The 13844-nt window shown below is 42.1% G+C and overlaps 1 protein-coding gene across 1 annotated transcript in view; it reads left to right on the top strand.

Moving 5' to 3' along the window:
- MAP2 (microtubule associated protein 2) overlaps positions 1 to 13844 on the top strand; it is a 233301-nt gene that overhangs the window by 95122 nt on the left and 124335 nt on the right. The window contains exon 3 of the mRNA XM_053947580.1: positions 453 to 518. The gene's annotated coding sequence lies outside the window, so the exon portion shown is untranslated. The remainder of the gene's footprint in view (positions 1 to 452; positions 519 to 13844) is intronic.

The following is a 13844-nucleotide window of genomic DNA, read 5'->3' as shown; positions in this document are numbered from 1 at the left end:
GAGCCGATGGATAACAGCGCTCCGGGAGAATGATTATGCAGCAGTTATTTAAGGATAGGCTTTTGTGGTATGGCAGCATATGAGCTGGTAATGATTTTATTTCAAAAATGTCAGCTTTGTTTGCTTGTTGAGAATTTGAGAGATTTATACCTTTATGCTGAAGCTTTTTGGATTTTGTCTGCTCTAGATTAAAATCTGTAGCAGTGCACACTGGATGAATTAAAATGAATAGGTAATAAACTTCTGTGGCTTTGTTTATACATTGATGCATGCATAGTGTGTGTTGTATGCAGACACACCTTCATACACAGATGACTCTATGGATATATTTATGCATTTTTTTGCCTTTGTATGCTAGAAGAAAAACTTTCCTCATAGCTAAAAACTGTTTTCCAGCAAAAATGCAGTGTTTTCAGGGTTTTTTTGCCCCTCCCTTTGTTTTGTATTAGCAGATTCTTCAGTGTATAGTCTTGGACGCAGCGTGCAGATTGGAATCCTCTTGTTCAAAGATCGGAAAGGTAGGATGCCTCTCTTTGAATGTGGGAATGAATGTGGCACAGGGTGTGGGCTGCTCTTTGTTATTTTGTTTTTTCCTTTTTGATTTCAACAATAGTTGGTTTTGCTTGTTTTTTGTTCTTGTCAGCTTTGCAGAGATTTTCAAATTGTTGAAATAACAATAACTGTAAAGTTATTTTTGATGTGTAAATGTATGCTCTAGGTAACTAATTAGCCCTTTTGGCTGCAGCTACCAAAGGGGTCAGGTACAAACCTGAATGCTTTTCCATTGTCTTGTGTTAGTACAGCGAGGGTGCAAGCTGCCCCCTCTCATACCACATTTGGGGTCGTCCTAATGCTGATTTTAGCATCAGCAAGGACAGGGTTAAACTGGCAGGCTTGTTCCAAGCGGGTACAATCTCTCCCAGGAAAGCAGCTCAGGGTTCCAGCAGTCTGTCAGTGCTGGGTGAGCATCTGTCTGATGGCTTTTTCACATACCACTGGCACTTCAGAAATTATGTCTGCCTATCAAAAGGAGGCAAACAAGCTGGGCTTTTTTGGCAATGTCATTGCTAATTCCCAAGAGTAGCAGTTTATTGTCCTCTTCCCCTAGTACCTTTTGGCTGTGGTTACTTTAAGGCTTTGCCCCTGTAAAGGAAAGAGGGAGGTAAAATGTTACAGAATAAAATCTCTAAGTTACTTTGTATTGGACTTCCAGGTGTGTCAGGTAGCTAAGGAATACAGATTTCATTGATTTGCAGTGAGGACTGTGCTAAAAAAAAAAAAAAAAAAAAATCCAGGCAGGATTGAAAATCTGCTCCCTTCACCTTGATGCAGAGAGAACAAGGTATATCCATCTTGAATTAACTTCTCAGGTGCCAGTTTTCACCCAACATCTACCAAAGCAGATTTTATCTTCGCTGTTATGGTGCCCTACAGGTGATCATACTTCTTAGGTCTGCATTTAGACCTGGAGGGAATGTGTGCAATCACAATATGCATGTGTATTTGTGTAGTTAGCCTGAAGTTTTAGGGGGGCTTTTAAAAACATGAAAAAAAAAAAAACCCACAGGATTTTTTTCTGGAAAGGCAGTTATGTTTCATTCTTTGAGAAAGCCTGGGCTCCTGAAATGGCCATTGTGGCTCCCCAGACAGGGAGGAATCCCAAGCCAGAACCTGGGCACTGGCAAAAGTGTGGGCCACTGCTAACAGCAAAGCATGCCTCAGAAAGGTGATGAATAATCAATATCATTGAACCATAGGACTGGTTGATAGATGCTGTTTCCTGAGGGAAAGCATTGTGAATTTTTCCAGATATTCTCTCTCCTGTTTTCTTACAGTTCTTACAGTTATCTTATTTGTTTCCCTTTTCTACACATCTTTCCATTCTCTTGGCCCTTGTAGTTTTTCTATCTGTGGCAGAAGACTTTTACCTAATAGATTTTCCTGGCTGAATAAAATCCTTGAAAGGAATTCTTTACTTGCTAGTTTAACTTAGCTGCTTTTAATACTGTTTCCTCCTGGTATCAGTTATCACTAGACTCATTGAAATAGAAAAGCCTGTAGTAAATAGTGTTTAAAATGCTTTAATTTATGAAAAATGCATTCAACTATTTGATTTTAGCTAAGAGCCAGTCCCTTCTCTTCCCTCTACTTTTAATTTCACTTCCATTGTCCAAGGCAAGAAGCCAAACTGCAGTCTCATTCTGATTTCATTAATGTTTTGCAAACTCTGTCTCAAGGACTAATATTGCTTGCTGGGCTTGATGTCAGAAGCCAAGGTTTTGCTGCAGCACTGGAGAAGGGGAAAGGAAGGATCTCCCACAAATAGAAATGATACCATTGTTAGCAGACAAGTAGAACTACCTAATTTTTATAGTATTGGTGGATAAAGAGTCCAATTTTTTGACAATGTGATGCCTTCAGATCCCAGCAGGTTTTCATTTACTATGGAAATGTCTCTTATCTCCTGTGCACAGCATCTTACCAGTCCTCTGTGATATCTTAAAAACAAAGAAAGGGCATCAGCTGTTTGTTATTAAATCAGAGTTGGTGGAGACTGGATTTTTTTACTACATATAAAAATACATATACATTTTTTGTACTTCTGATTTAGCAGTCATTTTGGCCTCCTTCTTTCATCTGGGTTTTTAAAAGCCATGTTACAAATCATTCATTTGGGCTACAAAGAAGAAAATGAGATGTTATACTGGCAAAAATGGAAATTATTTTAAACAATATAATTTTCTTGATGATGTAGTAAGGGGTACTTAGGCTGTAAGAAGAGAATTAATTCTAGATTGACAGGACTTAAAAATCCTGTGGCCGCAGGATTGCCTTGGAATATCAAAAAGAAATCAAAAGAAAAAGAATATCAAAAGGAAAACATTTTGCTAGCTGATACAAAAGGCAACAGAAGCCAGAGTGTGCAGCAGCAATGAGTTGTGCTGGATTAGAGTGTGTGGGCTCCCAGGCATTCACCCAGGGTGACGTGATGTTTGGCACTTCCATTAAACCTATGACATGGTGACCAAATGAGCCAAAGGCATCCAGAGGGAACACGTGGTGTCACCTCACCCCCAGGGCTCTCCTGCAGGGAGCAGCTCCAGGAGTGAATTTGGGCCTCTGTGTCTGCCCCTGCCCTGAAATGGTAATCTGGTTTTTAACCCTGCTCCTAATGACCCTCACAGAGGAGCTAAGGAGGCTTTATGGCTGTTCTAGGCTGGGTCTAAACATCCCTGGTTTGTTTGCCAGGGTTAGATCACCAGGATTGATGTTGTCTTGTCCTGTGATTGCATGGAACAAGCAGTGGTTTGAGCATTGGAATGAATGGTGCTGACTTTGATTTATGTCTTGTGCTTGATGATAAACAATTCTCAGTGATGATTTTCCTGCTGTTTTACTGATTAGAAAGACTGTCTCCTAGGCAAATAAGGGTCCTATATTATGGCTTTTCTTTCAGCTGCAATGTGAGCAGGGTCGCTTGCAGGATCTGCTTTTTCCACTTGAATGTCAGTTTTCATGGGATGTGTAGGAAGGCAGCTACCTGTAACAAAACAGGCTGAAATCGGTCAAGGGACTCAAAAGTTACTAGCTGCAGGGAACATAATCTACATAAAACTTTCAGTGATACATCCCAATGAAAGTTCTTTCACATGGATTTGCATCTCCTCCCATGCCAGAGCTTCCACTGTTCCAGTTTCTGTGTGCTGCCAGCTGGGCAGGGCACGGTGTGCTCTAGAGCTGCTCTGGCCTTTGTGTGCCTGTGCTGCCTGTCTGGAAGGTCAGAGGCACTGAGTGGTGAGGTTATGGCAGTGCTTTCTTCATGTAAAGGAAGAATTCAGTTTAGTTTTGTTTTTCATGTCTAGGAAGAAAAATTTCTGTCCTTAATTCTCTGTCAAGCTACATTTAAATAGTAAAAGGTAGGGACAGTTAGCAGAAGTTTGGTTTAGTAATGTTAGAAAGGACCTTGTGTAACCTGTCAAGAAAGTAATCATTAAAGCACAAGAATCCAACGGAGAATGAACTGGACCAGGAGCTAGGTTGACATGACTTCAACTGGAGAAAAAGGTGCACCTGATTAGGTGCAGGCCTGTGGTTCCTGTGAACAGCTGTAAAACTGCCAGGTTAATTCCTGAAAGTTTGTGTCCTCTTTCTCTTCCTTATTTTCTTTGTCTCTAAAACAGACAAAGAAATGCCAATGTATTTCTCAGGAGAAGTATTCAGCTTTGCAAAATGATTGAGATCCTTGGTTACAGGAAGCTGTGAGATTTGATCACGAGACTTAGCATGGTGGGTTTTGTCTTGGCTGCAGTAACAAAGGTATTTGTGGTATTACTGCAGTAGCAGTAACAATAAAAGGTTAAAATATATTTACTAAGGCTTGATTTCTCCCAGCTTCACTCATCAACTTAACTTTTTCTTCTTCTTTGCTCTATTGAATTACATTATGATCACAGAGGTCAGTGATGACATTTAAGATGTTAATGAATAAATAGTAATCAATTAATCTGTCCCATTTCATACAGGAGAATGGCTGTTTCCTGATGGACACTTAGCTGGCATGCCAAAGCTGTGAAGGGCAGTCTGTGTTGCCAGTAGCATGCTAGGGAAAAACCTCTGTAGCAGCAATGCTGCTGAGTCATGCTTTACAACCCTGGAACATTCCCTGAAAGGCTGGAGGTGCAGATTAACTTCCTTTCCCCATCTGGTCAGGGGACAATTCGTTCCATTGTTTGCCACCAAGTGAAGCCTCTAGATAGTTATGCACTGCTGCTGTTATCACTGACCTTTTATGGGGTGCATTAGCATGGAGCTTGCGAGAAATCATGGGCAATTTATTTTAATGCATTGGGTGTCAGTCAGTGCTAAATCACAGAAGCTATTTACGTTTATTTTCTGAGTCATCCCAGTTTCTTGTGATAAGGTGATTTTTTCAGTGTATATGGTTGGTAAACTGCTTTTATCTCTACTTTTTCTTATTTGGTGTGTATATTTTGCTTAAAAATGCAAATGTATGTCTTAATTGGGTAAAAGAAAATGAATTGTGTGTAAGGAGGTGCCTTTCTTTGCCTTTTCATTGTCAAGGGGAAGGGGTTCATGAGACAGGAATAGAGAGCAGTAGGGGACATATCAGAGGCTGTATTAAGTGACAGGATAAAAGTCTCTGTAGCATCCAGTTGTCTCTGTCTCTGTGGTTCCCAAGTTGCTTCCTTCCACGTGCCCAAAGGGACCTGAGCACTCTGCTCTCCTCAGCATGGTAGCATTTGATACTGAGAAGCTTGATCTTATGGTAGAATTCATAACCCTGAATTTGTCTGAGGAGAAGATGGTACATGGGACAGCTCTGGGCACTTGCACATCCTCAAACATTTATTTCAGGTGTTTGAAGTACAGATGTGGAAACAAGGTCACGACACATCTCTGTGGAAAGTTCCTTGACAAATCACTGCCAACTGCAAGTACAGGGCAGCACAGTCCAAGCATAGGTAGTACAGCAGAGAGGAGATCCTGCTGAACTGGTGGCTCATTTTTGCTCTGGAGGAAGCCCCTAGTTCTTCCTGCTCTCTAGTGCCAGGAGCAGTGGTCACCTGCCCGTACATCCCTGTGCAGCTGGGCTGTGGTGTTGGTCAGGGTGCTCTCAGGCCCCATGTGAGCTTCTGGCAGCACTTCACTGGCCAGGGTGGTGCCTCAGGTTTTAGCTTTTTATATTTTTCAGATTCTGTGCTGTTTTAGTTTGTAGTTCTGAGCTTCATATGAGGAGATGGTAAACTCTCTTCACACAGTAGCTAGACAAAACAATTCCTTCTCCAGCTGGGGACCAAGGACAAATGATCCAAATCTCAGGCCCAAGAGCAGAAACCATGTGGGCTGAAGAGAGAAAAACAAGAAGGATGGGACTTCATAACCTAAAGCTGTAATTGCACAATTAACTCCAATATGCAAATGGAGCAGAACTTATAAAAGTGAGAGACCCTGTGACTGGTCATCCATTTTGTGATCATTTTGGTTCATCTTGGGTGTAGCCCTGGCTGGGCTCTTGTGCTGCCCAAGGTGGATCCATTGAGGCCTTTTAATAAATCCCTACTTTATACTTTAACTCCATCTAGCCTCTGTTCTAGGTTAGCCATCAGGGGGCTGCTGCTCTCTTGCAACTGTATTCTACATCTTCTCTGAGCTTCAGGAGGGTTTTATTGGCATTTCTGAGCTCATAATTTCCAGTATAAGATGTCAGTGGAGTTGATTTGGAGTTTCACAGGCTTAGAAATTTCTCTTGCTGGGGTGGATTTTCTACACCCACACCCCCCTCGCTCCCCCTGTTTTTTAGAATACCTGAGGCTGAGGTATCATGGAGAAAGGGCAGCAGAAGTGGACAACACAGGGCTGTAACAACATGGAGATTAATCAGGCTCTGCCTTTGGTAGTCTAGCCCTGGAAAGCAGCCTGCCCTGTTGGGATTCATCGCTGCTGCATCCTTCTTCCCGTGTACCCAGCTCTGAGCACTCCAGAAGACAGGCTCACTGGCAGCTCCAGCTTGCCTTTGTCTCTGTCTGCAATCAGAGCTATAAAAACCCTGTCTGCAGTCATAGTCTACCTGAAGTTGTCTCTGGCAGGGGTTAGGGAAGGGACAAATCCACTAACATTTTGTAATTTAGGACACAACTATCTCCTTTAGGATTTCCATAGCTGCAGCAGTTTAACTGAAATCTGTTGAAGGGTAGATTTACTTGTGTTGATCCAAACCCCTTCTCAGCACTTTCTAGTGGGATTGTGGTGGCCTGGTGGATGAATTGGCATTAGACTCCTCCATGCTGGCAATGGGATGTAAACTAAGTTTGTGGTGAATCAAGATGGTTGATACCTGTACTGATGAATGCATATTAAATCTGGGCTTAGTTGTTGCTGCATTTCAGTGTGTGCCAGCCAGTCTGTGCTGCCAGGCCTCATCCTGGAGCTACAGCCAGCTGTAATCCTGGCCACCCACAGAGGTGCTCAGCCCCTCTCATTGTCAGCTGTCCAGTGAGGGCAGATCCCTGACCCAATGACATTCTGCTCCAGTGGCTCCCCAGGCTTCTGGCAAAGTCGAGTGTAGTCTGACTGTTGATCCTGTGTCTTTTAAAATTTTATAGGAAATTGGAAATACACATACTTCACTTTTCAGTGAAACAAGGTGCAGTTGAATGTGCAGTGAGCTCCTTACTCATAATACATACTCTGCTAGAGCCAGTGTGCAGCTTCTGCATGTACCTCTGAATCTCTAAATGACAGGACAACATTTGAGTAATCTTTTCTTGGGTTTAGCAAAATGATGATAAAGCTGAAGGAACATTAGAAGCCAAAGAATGAGTCAAGACGGCACTGATTTTTTTTTTTAATACACATAATAGAAATTAAAGCTACAAATTGAGAACCTCAGTCATGTGCTGAATGTCCTCAGAAAAGATAGAAATCTAAGATTTAAAATTCTGTGATCCCCCCATATCCCACATTCCTATGCATATACAAAAAGGGTCAACCTCTCTTACCAGAGCCCGCTGGGGTCCACAGAGATTTGTGCTCAGCACCTGTTGCTGTGGTCTTACTGTACTCAGAGCTGCTCCTGATGTCCCCCTGAGCAGAAGCTTGGTTCCTTCTTGGGTGGATGTGCAGTGCCTCTAGGAGAATTGAGTCCTCTTCTTGGAAAGTTGCCATGAAGTATGTCTGCAGTGCAGCTAAGCATATTAACAGTCACTAAAGTAAGAACTGGTGCCATTATTGGTGGTGGTGGTGTTACATAATAAGAACAGCAGTACTTGTAAGGTCAGAGTGAGGCATGGGCAGAACTGCTCACTGCACCAACCTTCCCTGCAGCAAATGCCCTTGAGGGTCTAAATGAATGAGCTCACTCTCAGGTTCATGGTACTTAGTGTCCATTAGTAAACCTGTCTTTCAGCAAACACTTGTGGAAGTAATATGGAAAAGTAAATTCAAGACTAATGTATACAGCTACTAAAAGTAGTTTTACAATTGTATGCTAACTCGTGTGTGTAAAAACTTTAAATACCAATGTATGTGTAACAAGGGGGAAACTTGAGGACTTCAGTGATTAATTATAGAACAAAAGAGATGGAAACCATGCTCCATGACACAAGTAAGGCATCCATGCAGCTCACAGTTTGCAAACCATAAAGAATTCACTAATGAATAAAAATCCCCAAAGAAACAAAATCAAAAGAAAAGAAACAAAACAGAGTTCTCTGTAGCTGCCTGTCACTATCATCTGAACTGATGCACATCTCTTGGTTCCCCTTAATTCTGTGTCTCCTAAGTGTTGTGTTTTGCAGATCTTGGAGTGGGTAGGCAAGTGTAAGAGCAGAGTAGTCAGAGATTTTGATCTTCATAAACCTGTTAGTTCAATGTGGTGGGGTGGCCCTTAGTTCATGGAACTGGCTAGGTTGCATTCTTGGGAGTGTTTGAGTGGGCATATTGTTATTGTGGTGCGGTCCTGTTATTTTCAGTGTTGTTGTCCTGTAACTTTTACCTGAGAATGATACTTACAGACCGAGCAAAGCCTAGAGCCTACCTTTTCTTGTGTGCTGTCATTTCTCATTTTGTGTGTCTGTAGGAAATGCAACATGTTTAATCTTGCTTAGCATATTGAATGGAGGGAACCCGAGCAGAAGGGTGTATTGAATCTAACAGTTCCTGCTCCTGGGCATTTGTGCCTGGCAGCCCAGGTGCAGGTCAGAAGGCTCTGCACAGCTCTCTTGCTGTGGTCTCCTGCACAAGTTGGACGTGGATGTCTTTAGGCAGGTGAGTCTGCACATGACTAAAGAAATGCCTCCTGTTTCTGCTGTGCCTGTGCTGGTGGTGGTGTTCCCCACCACATGTGGAGGCCACATCTGTGCCTTTTGCTGAAGGCCATACTAGTTTTTTCTTTTCTCAGCTGTAGAGAGATCTGTGCAGGAAAAACTCCTCTAACTTCTGCTGCTGTGTTTGAAAAAGGCTGCACAGAAGCTTAGGGCTGTTGTGATGTCCTTTATAGGCAATGTGGCAGATGATTGTAGTTCTGCTTCAGAGATGTCTCCAGCACCAAAGCCACCTCAGTTAGCTTTTGGATTCTGATTTGGTGCGACTGCAGCTGTGCTACAAAATACTTCTTGGTTTTTCAGCCCAAAACTTTTTTGTTGTTATTGTTCCTCATATGTTAAAGGTTAAACTGAGCACAGCAGGCCAAATGTAAGTATTCAGCCATGGTGAATAGCTTTGAAAAATATTTGTGATTTCCTCCCTAAAATACCAATCTGTAATTAACAGTGGAGAAAAGTAGTGAGATGTACAAAAGGGGATACAGTCAAAATCATTGCATCTGTGTCCACATGTTCACCTATATTTTGTTAGTGTTTGTGTTTGCATTTTCTGGAGCTCTCTTTATTACAGCTAGCCCTTGTAATAACACTGTTGTGACCTACAGAATTCCTTTTGCAGTATCCAAATGGGCATGAGAAATACCAAAAGAAACTCTTCTATCTAATATCAATGAAGGAGTGCTGGAGTTAGAAATATTTTTATGAGATCTGTTACAGTAAAGTATTATGGACAGACTAATTCCTGGAACAAAGAAGCTTCTTCCTGTAGCCAAATATGTGTGTATATTTGTGCATGATCAAATACAATCTAGAAATATATAAAACCATGGTGTCAGGAGGGGAAGAAAATAGTGTATCTTCTTTCACTCATGTTTTAGGGTGTGTTTAGGGTGTGGGTTTTTTTTGACTTTCTACATCTGTCAGAGGGGTGATGATTGTTTCTATCTTGTCAGGCAGAAAGGTTATTTAGATGTTCTAAAATACTGTTACTGAGCTAAATTTCTTAAAATAATTTTAAAAAATACTCTTACTGGGCCTAGAGTAGCAACTGTGGAATTGACTGTTGACTTGAAAAACCTTAGACAAGGCTTGCAGTGAAGGATAATCCCAGATGTGAGCATCTCCTTTCCACATGTATTTTTGTTTGAATCGTTTACTAAATGTAATGAAAGGCCCAAACTGTTCATGTGCATTCTATCAGAAATATGTTACCACCTGTTATGAACAGGTTTAAACACAGAAGAGCAAAGAAAGCTAAGTCTCTGTATAAAAACATGGAAAGAACTTTGGAGGTTCAAAATACTCCTAAAATCGAGATTAAAACCAAACAAGATTAAATGTTGATACCAAAAGATTGGTACATTTGTATTTAATAGTAAGAGAAGCAAAGAGAAAAGCAGAGAAAAGTTAGAAAAAAAGTCAAGCTTACTTAAAAAAGCATTGAATAGGTCATCACCACACTGTACTTTGCACCAGCTTTGCCTTCCTTTTTATGGGCCTCAAGGCAGGCTACTCACAGTCCAATACTGGGTGTAGTTTTCAGGTGTTCAAGAGTGATTGTGATAGGCAGACTTAATGACAAAGCACTTTTTCAACCCCTTCAGGTGTTAAGCAGTCATAATGGTGAAGCACTTTTGGAAGCCTTTATCTTATTATTAGGCTCTTACACCACCTTTGGATTCATGTTATGATGCTAATATGCTTTCTGGCAGTTTTGCTCCTTTCTCCTTAAATCAAGAGAAAGAAATAGTTGTATAATAAAATATGCTGCGAGAAAGGCGTATATTATGACAAAGCTTAAAAAGGGTTTGGAGGATTTCCAGTCACGAGTGTTTATGAGAACTCATTTTCATTTCCCAGCAATCCTGTTTGCAGAGATCATCGGGTATCTATAAAGATGAAGTAGTGCAAGATGTCAGTGAGGTGGGAAGCAGGGACCCTCAGCTCCTGCAGGAAGCTGCTGGCCATGTCTGAAATGCTGACTGGAAGGGCTGTGCCTGGTGGGCTGCCTGCCAGCACAAAGACAGTGGCACTGTCTCTGCAGGTTTGCTGTAGGAAGGTTAAGCCTATGGATTGAAGTAATCCTTACAGTATTAGAAGCCCCAGTCTTGCAGTGTCTGTAGGGGAAGGGCCTGTCAGCACAAAAACTTGCTGGGATATCTCTGATTGAATGTCTCTCACCAGCCCCTCCAATGTGTCCCCTGCAGTTTTGTGGTTGTCTCTGGTTGTTGGTTTGTCAGGCTCATCAGCAGTTTTTGCTTTTGGTAAAATGCTCCCCCACAGCAGAAACTGGCCTTGGATCTGAGCTCCTTGGCTGCTTAGTGGAAGTAAGTCTTTCACTGATCCATGTCATTGAATATTCACTGCAGCCCACTGGCTCTGGCTACCCCAGCTGACACTGGTTTCCTGGTCCTTTTGCCCTGCATCTGTCACTGATCCTGTATGTGCAGAAAGTTTAGTGAAATGGGCTTTTTTTTTTTTTTTTTTTTTTTTTTTTTTTTTTTTTTTGGTGCTCTGCTGTCCATGGCAGCTTGTCTCAGAACCCCAATAATGAAACACTGGGCTTGCCAAGCTACCTGCCACATTTCCAACACAATGTGCCCCTGCCTTTCCCAGAGCTGGGCTGTTTTGTCCCTGGGTCTGAAGCATGTGTTTGCAAGGCACAGAGGCATTAGCTTATCACTGCTGGGCAGGAGCATCTGTCCCAGGCTCTGCTCATGGTGTGCTTGATGGAGAGAATGGGTGAATTGCTAAATGAAAGCATGGAAGGAAACCCCATGACCTCTGCACCTGTTTTAGGTTAGAGGGCTCCATGGGACAAGAGCCAGCCTTTGAATCAGCACGTCTAGAGCTGGGCTGGGCATAGGAAAATTACTTATCTGTTTAAATAGACTTGATGGCAATTGTGTGGCTGCCATCTGTCCTACTTCACACACAGTAACTTTGTTTTATTATCATCTTTAACCATGTCTTACTAGGGCTCTAAACTGCTGGTCAGTCTGCATTCATTAGTGAACAAAGAGGCTGCCACTTTTTTAAACGGAAAATAATCTTACTACAATAGTGGTAAATGAGCCTTTTCCTCCTGTTTTGGCATGAGTGCCTTTCTGCACAAGAAATGTGATTGATAGCAGGGAGCTCGCTGCAGCATTTATCATCCTGATTAATCACAGCACTTCAATGGGGCGCTTTGCTTTAAACAGAAGACAGTGGACATCTAAACAATAGCTGGAGCATTAAGCACTGAAAGACAAAATTCATGTTATGATTTTTTTTATATTAGGAGAGGGAAAAAAAAAAGCAGGATTTCAAGGAGAATGAGTGTTGGGTGTGGAGGATGCTTTGGAGAACTCTGTAAAAAGTTTGTTAGCAAGAGTTAAGAGGTTTGAAGGAGTTTTCAAGTGGGCTAACAGTAATAAAAATGTAATAGCAAATGTGTAATGCACTGTAAACATGGTTTGTTGTGCCAGTTCACATCCCAGTCAGTCTGCTTACCTGCTGTCAGGAGATGGTAGTGATTCATGTGCCAATGGTTGGTTCCACTGTCCACGTGGCAGTAGAGAGCAGACTGAAGGTCTTGGAATCTCTGGACCACCTCTGGATCCAGTCACATGCAGCACTGCACGTGAGTGGGAATAGGAGTCACTCTGAGAGCATTCTCAACATCAACAATGAAGACTTTTTAAAAGATTGCAAGCATCCAAGTGTCCAAGTGACAGTCTTCCCTTTGGCAACCTGTTGTTAGAGTTTTAATGCTTGTGAGAAAGCAGGAATTTTCTGGAAGATTTCTGAAGGTGTTTGTTGTCTGCAGACAGAGGTTAAGCTCGGGCAAGTTCAGGGTTCCCCTGTTGCTGTTGGAAGTGTCCTCTTAGTGTTGTGTTCCTGAGGGCTGCAGGGAGCCCCGTGGTTGTGCAGAGATGATTGAATTGTCTTTGGGTGCTCAACACTGTCACTTTCCAGTGCACATCTGTGAACTGAAAATTGAAAGGGGTCTCAGCTCTTTCTGTAGCAAAATCCTACACAGGTTTCTGTGCCGACAGGGTGAGAGGGAAGAGTGAGTCCTCCAGGATGTGAAATATGCCAGCACTCTCAGGACCTTGCTTCCTTCACGAGGTGGAAGTTGGGAGGTGGTTGGTATGTGAGTGAGTTAATAGACAATTGAATTTTAAGGTCTTTGCAGAAATGTATTGGTCTCTTTTTGCCTATTTCTAGTCTCTGTCTCATTGAGATCTGTTGAGCTTCTACAAAAAGTTTGAAGTGCCCCAGTAAGCACTGCATGAATATATCTTAATATTTCCCAAAGGGGTTATTGTTATGGAGTGCTGTGCCTGACAATATCAGCAAGGGAATGACCAAGAGAATATTTCCTTTTGGGTGCTTGTGGTCACAGCTACTCTGTGTCAGGGATCCCTTGCTGCTTGTAGGGGAAGCATCTATCTGCAAAACTTAAGCCAAAATTTGAAAAAAGCTACCTAGTCAAATAAAAAGAGAAGTGGCAGAGGAGGAAGGGGAATAGAAAGATCCTATTCTGTTTTGAATTGCTGTTGGAACTGGCCACCTGTGTGGCTTTGGTATTGTTCTGTTGCAGTGAGTAGCAATTTGTAGAAAATGAACCTTCATTCCTCCTGCCCTAACCACCCTGAACACTGCATTTAGGATGGGAGCAACTGTGGGGTTGCTGCATTGTCACTTAAGCAAAACTAAGGAGCAACTACAAGGTGTTTTGGCCATTGTAAAAGAAAATGTCAGTAACTGCAGATGGTTAGACACTGAATAAAACAATTTGAGAGTTGGGAAATGTGTGGGGGCACTGACACGAAATACAATTGCACTTTATGTGATGGGGCAGACCTACAGTACTTGAGTTCTCTACTAGAAGCTGGTAGACAAAGTTGCTTGCATGAAGGCAGTTTTCTGCTAGATCTTCCACTGATTTCTCTGTAATTTGGGATGAGTAATTTAATTCCTGCTCTCACACCAGACTACATTACTTTTTCTTAG

Source organism: Vidua chalybeata, chromosome 7, assembly GCF_026979565.1.
Source record: "Vidua chalybeata isolate OUT-0048 chromosome 7, bVidCha1 merged haplotype, whole genome shotgun sequence".
NCBI lineage: Eukaryota > Metazoa > Chordata > Aves > Passeriformes > Viduidae > Vidua > Vidua chalybeata.
This window is presented reverse-complemented; position numbering and strand designations above follow the sequence as displayed.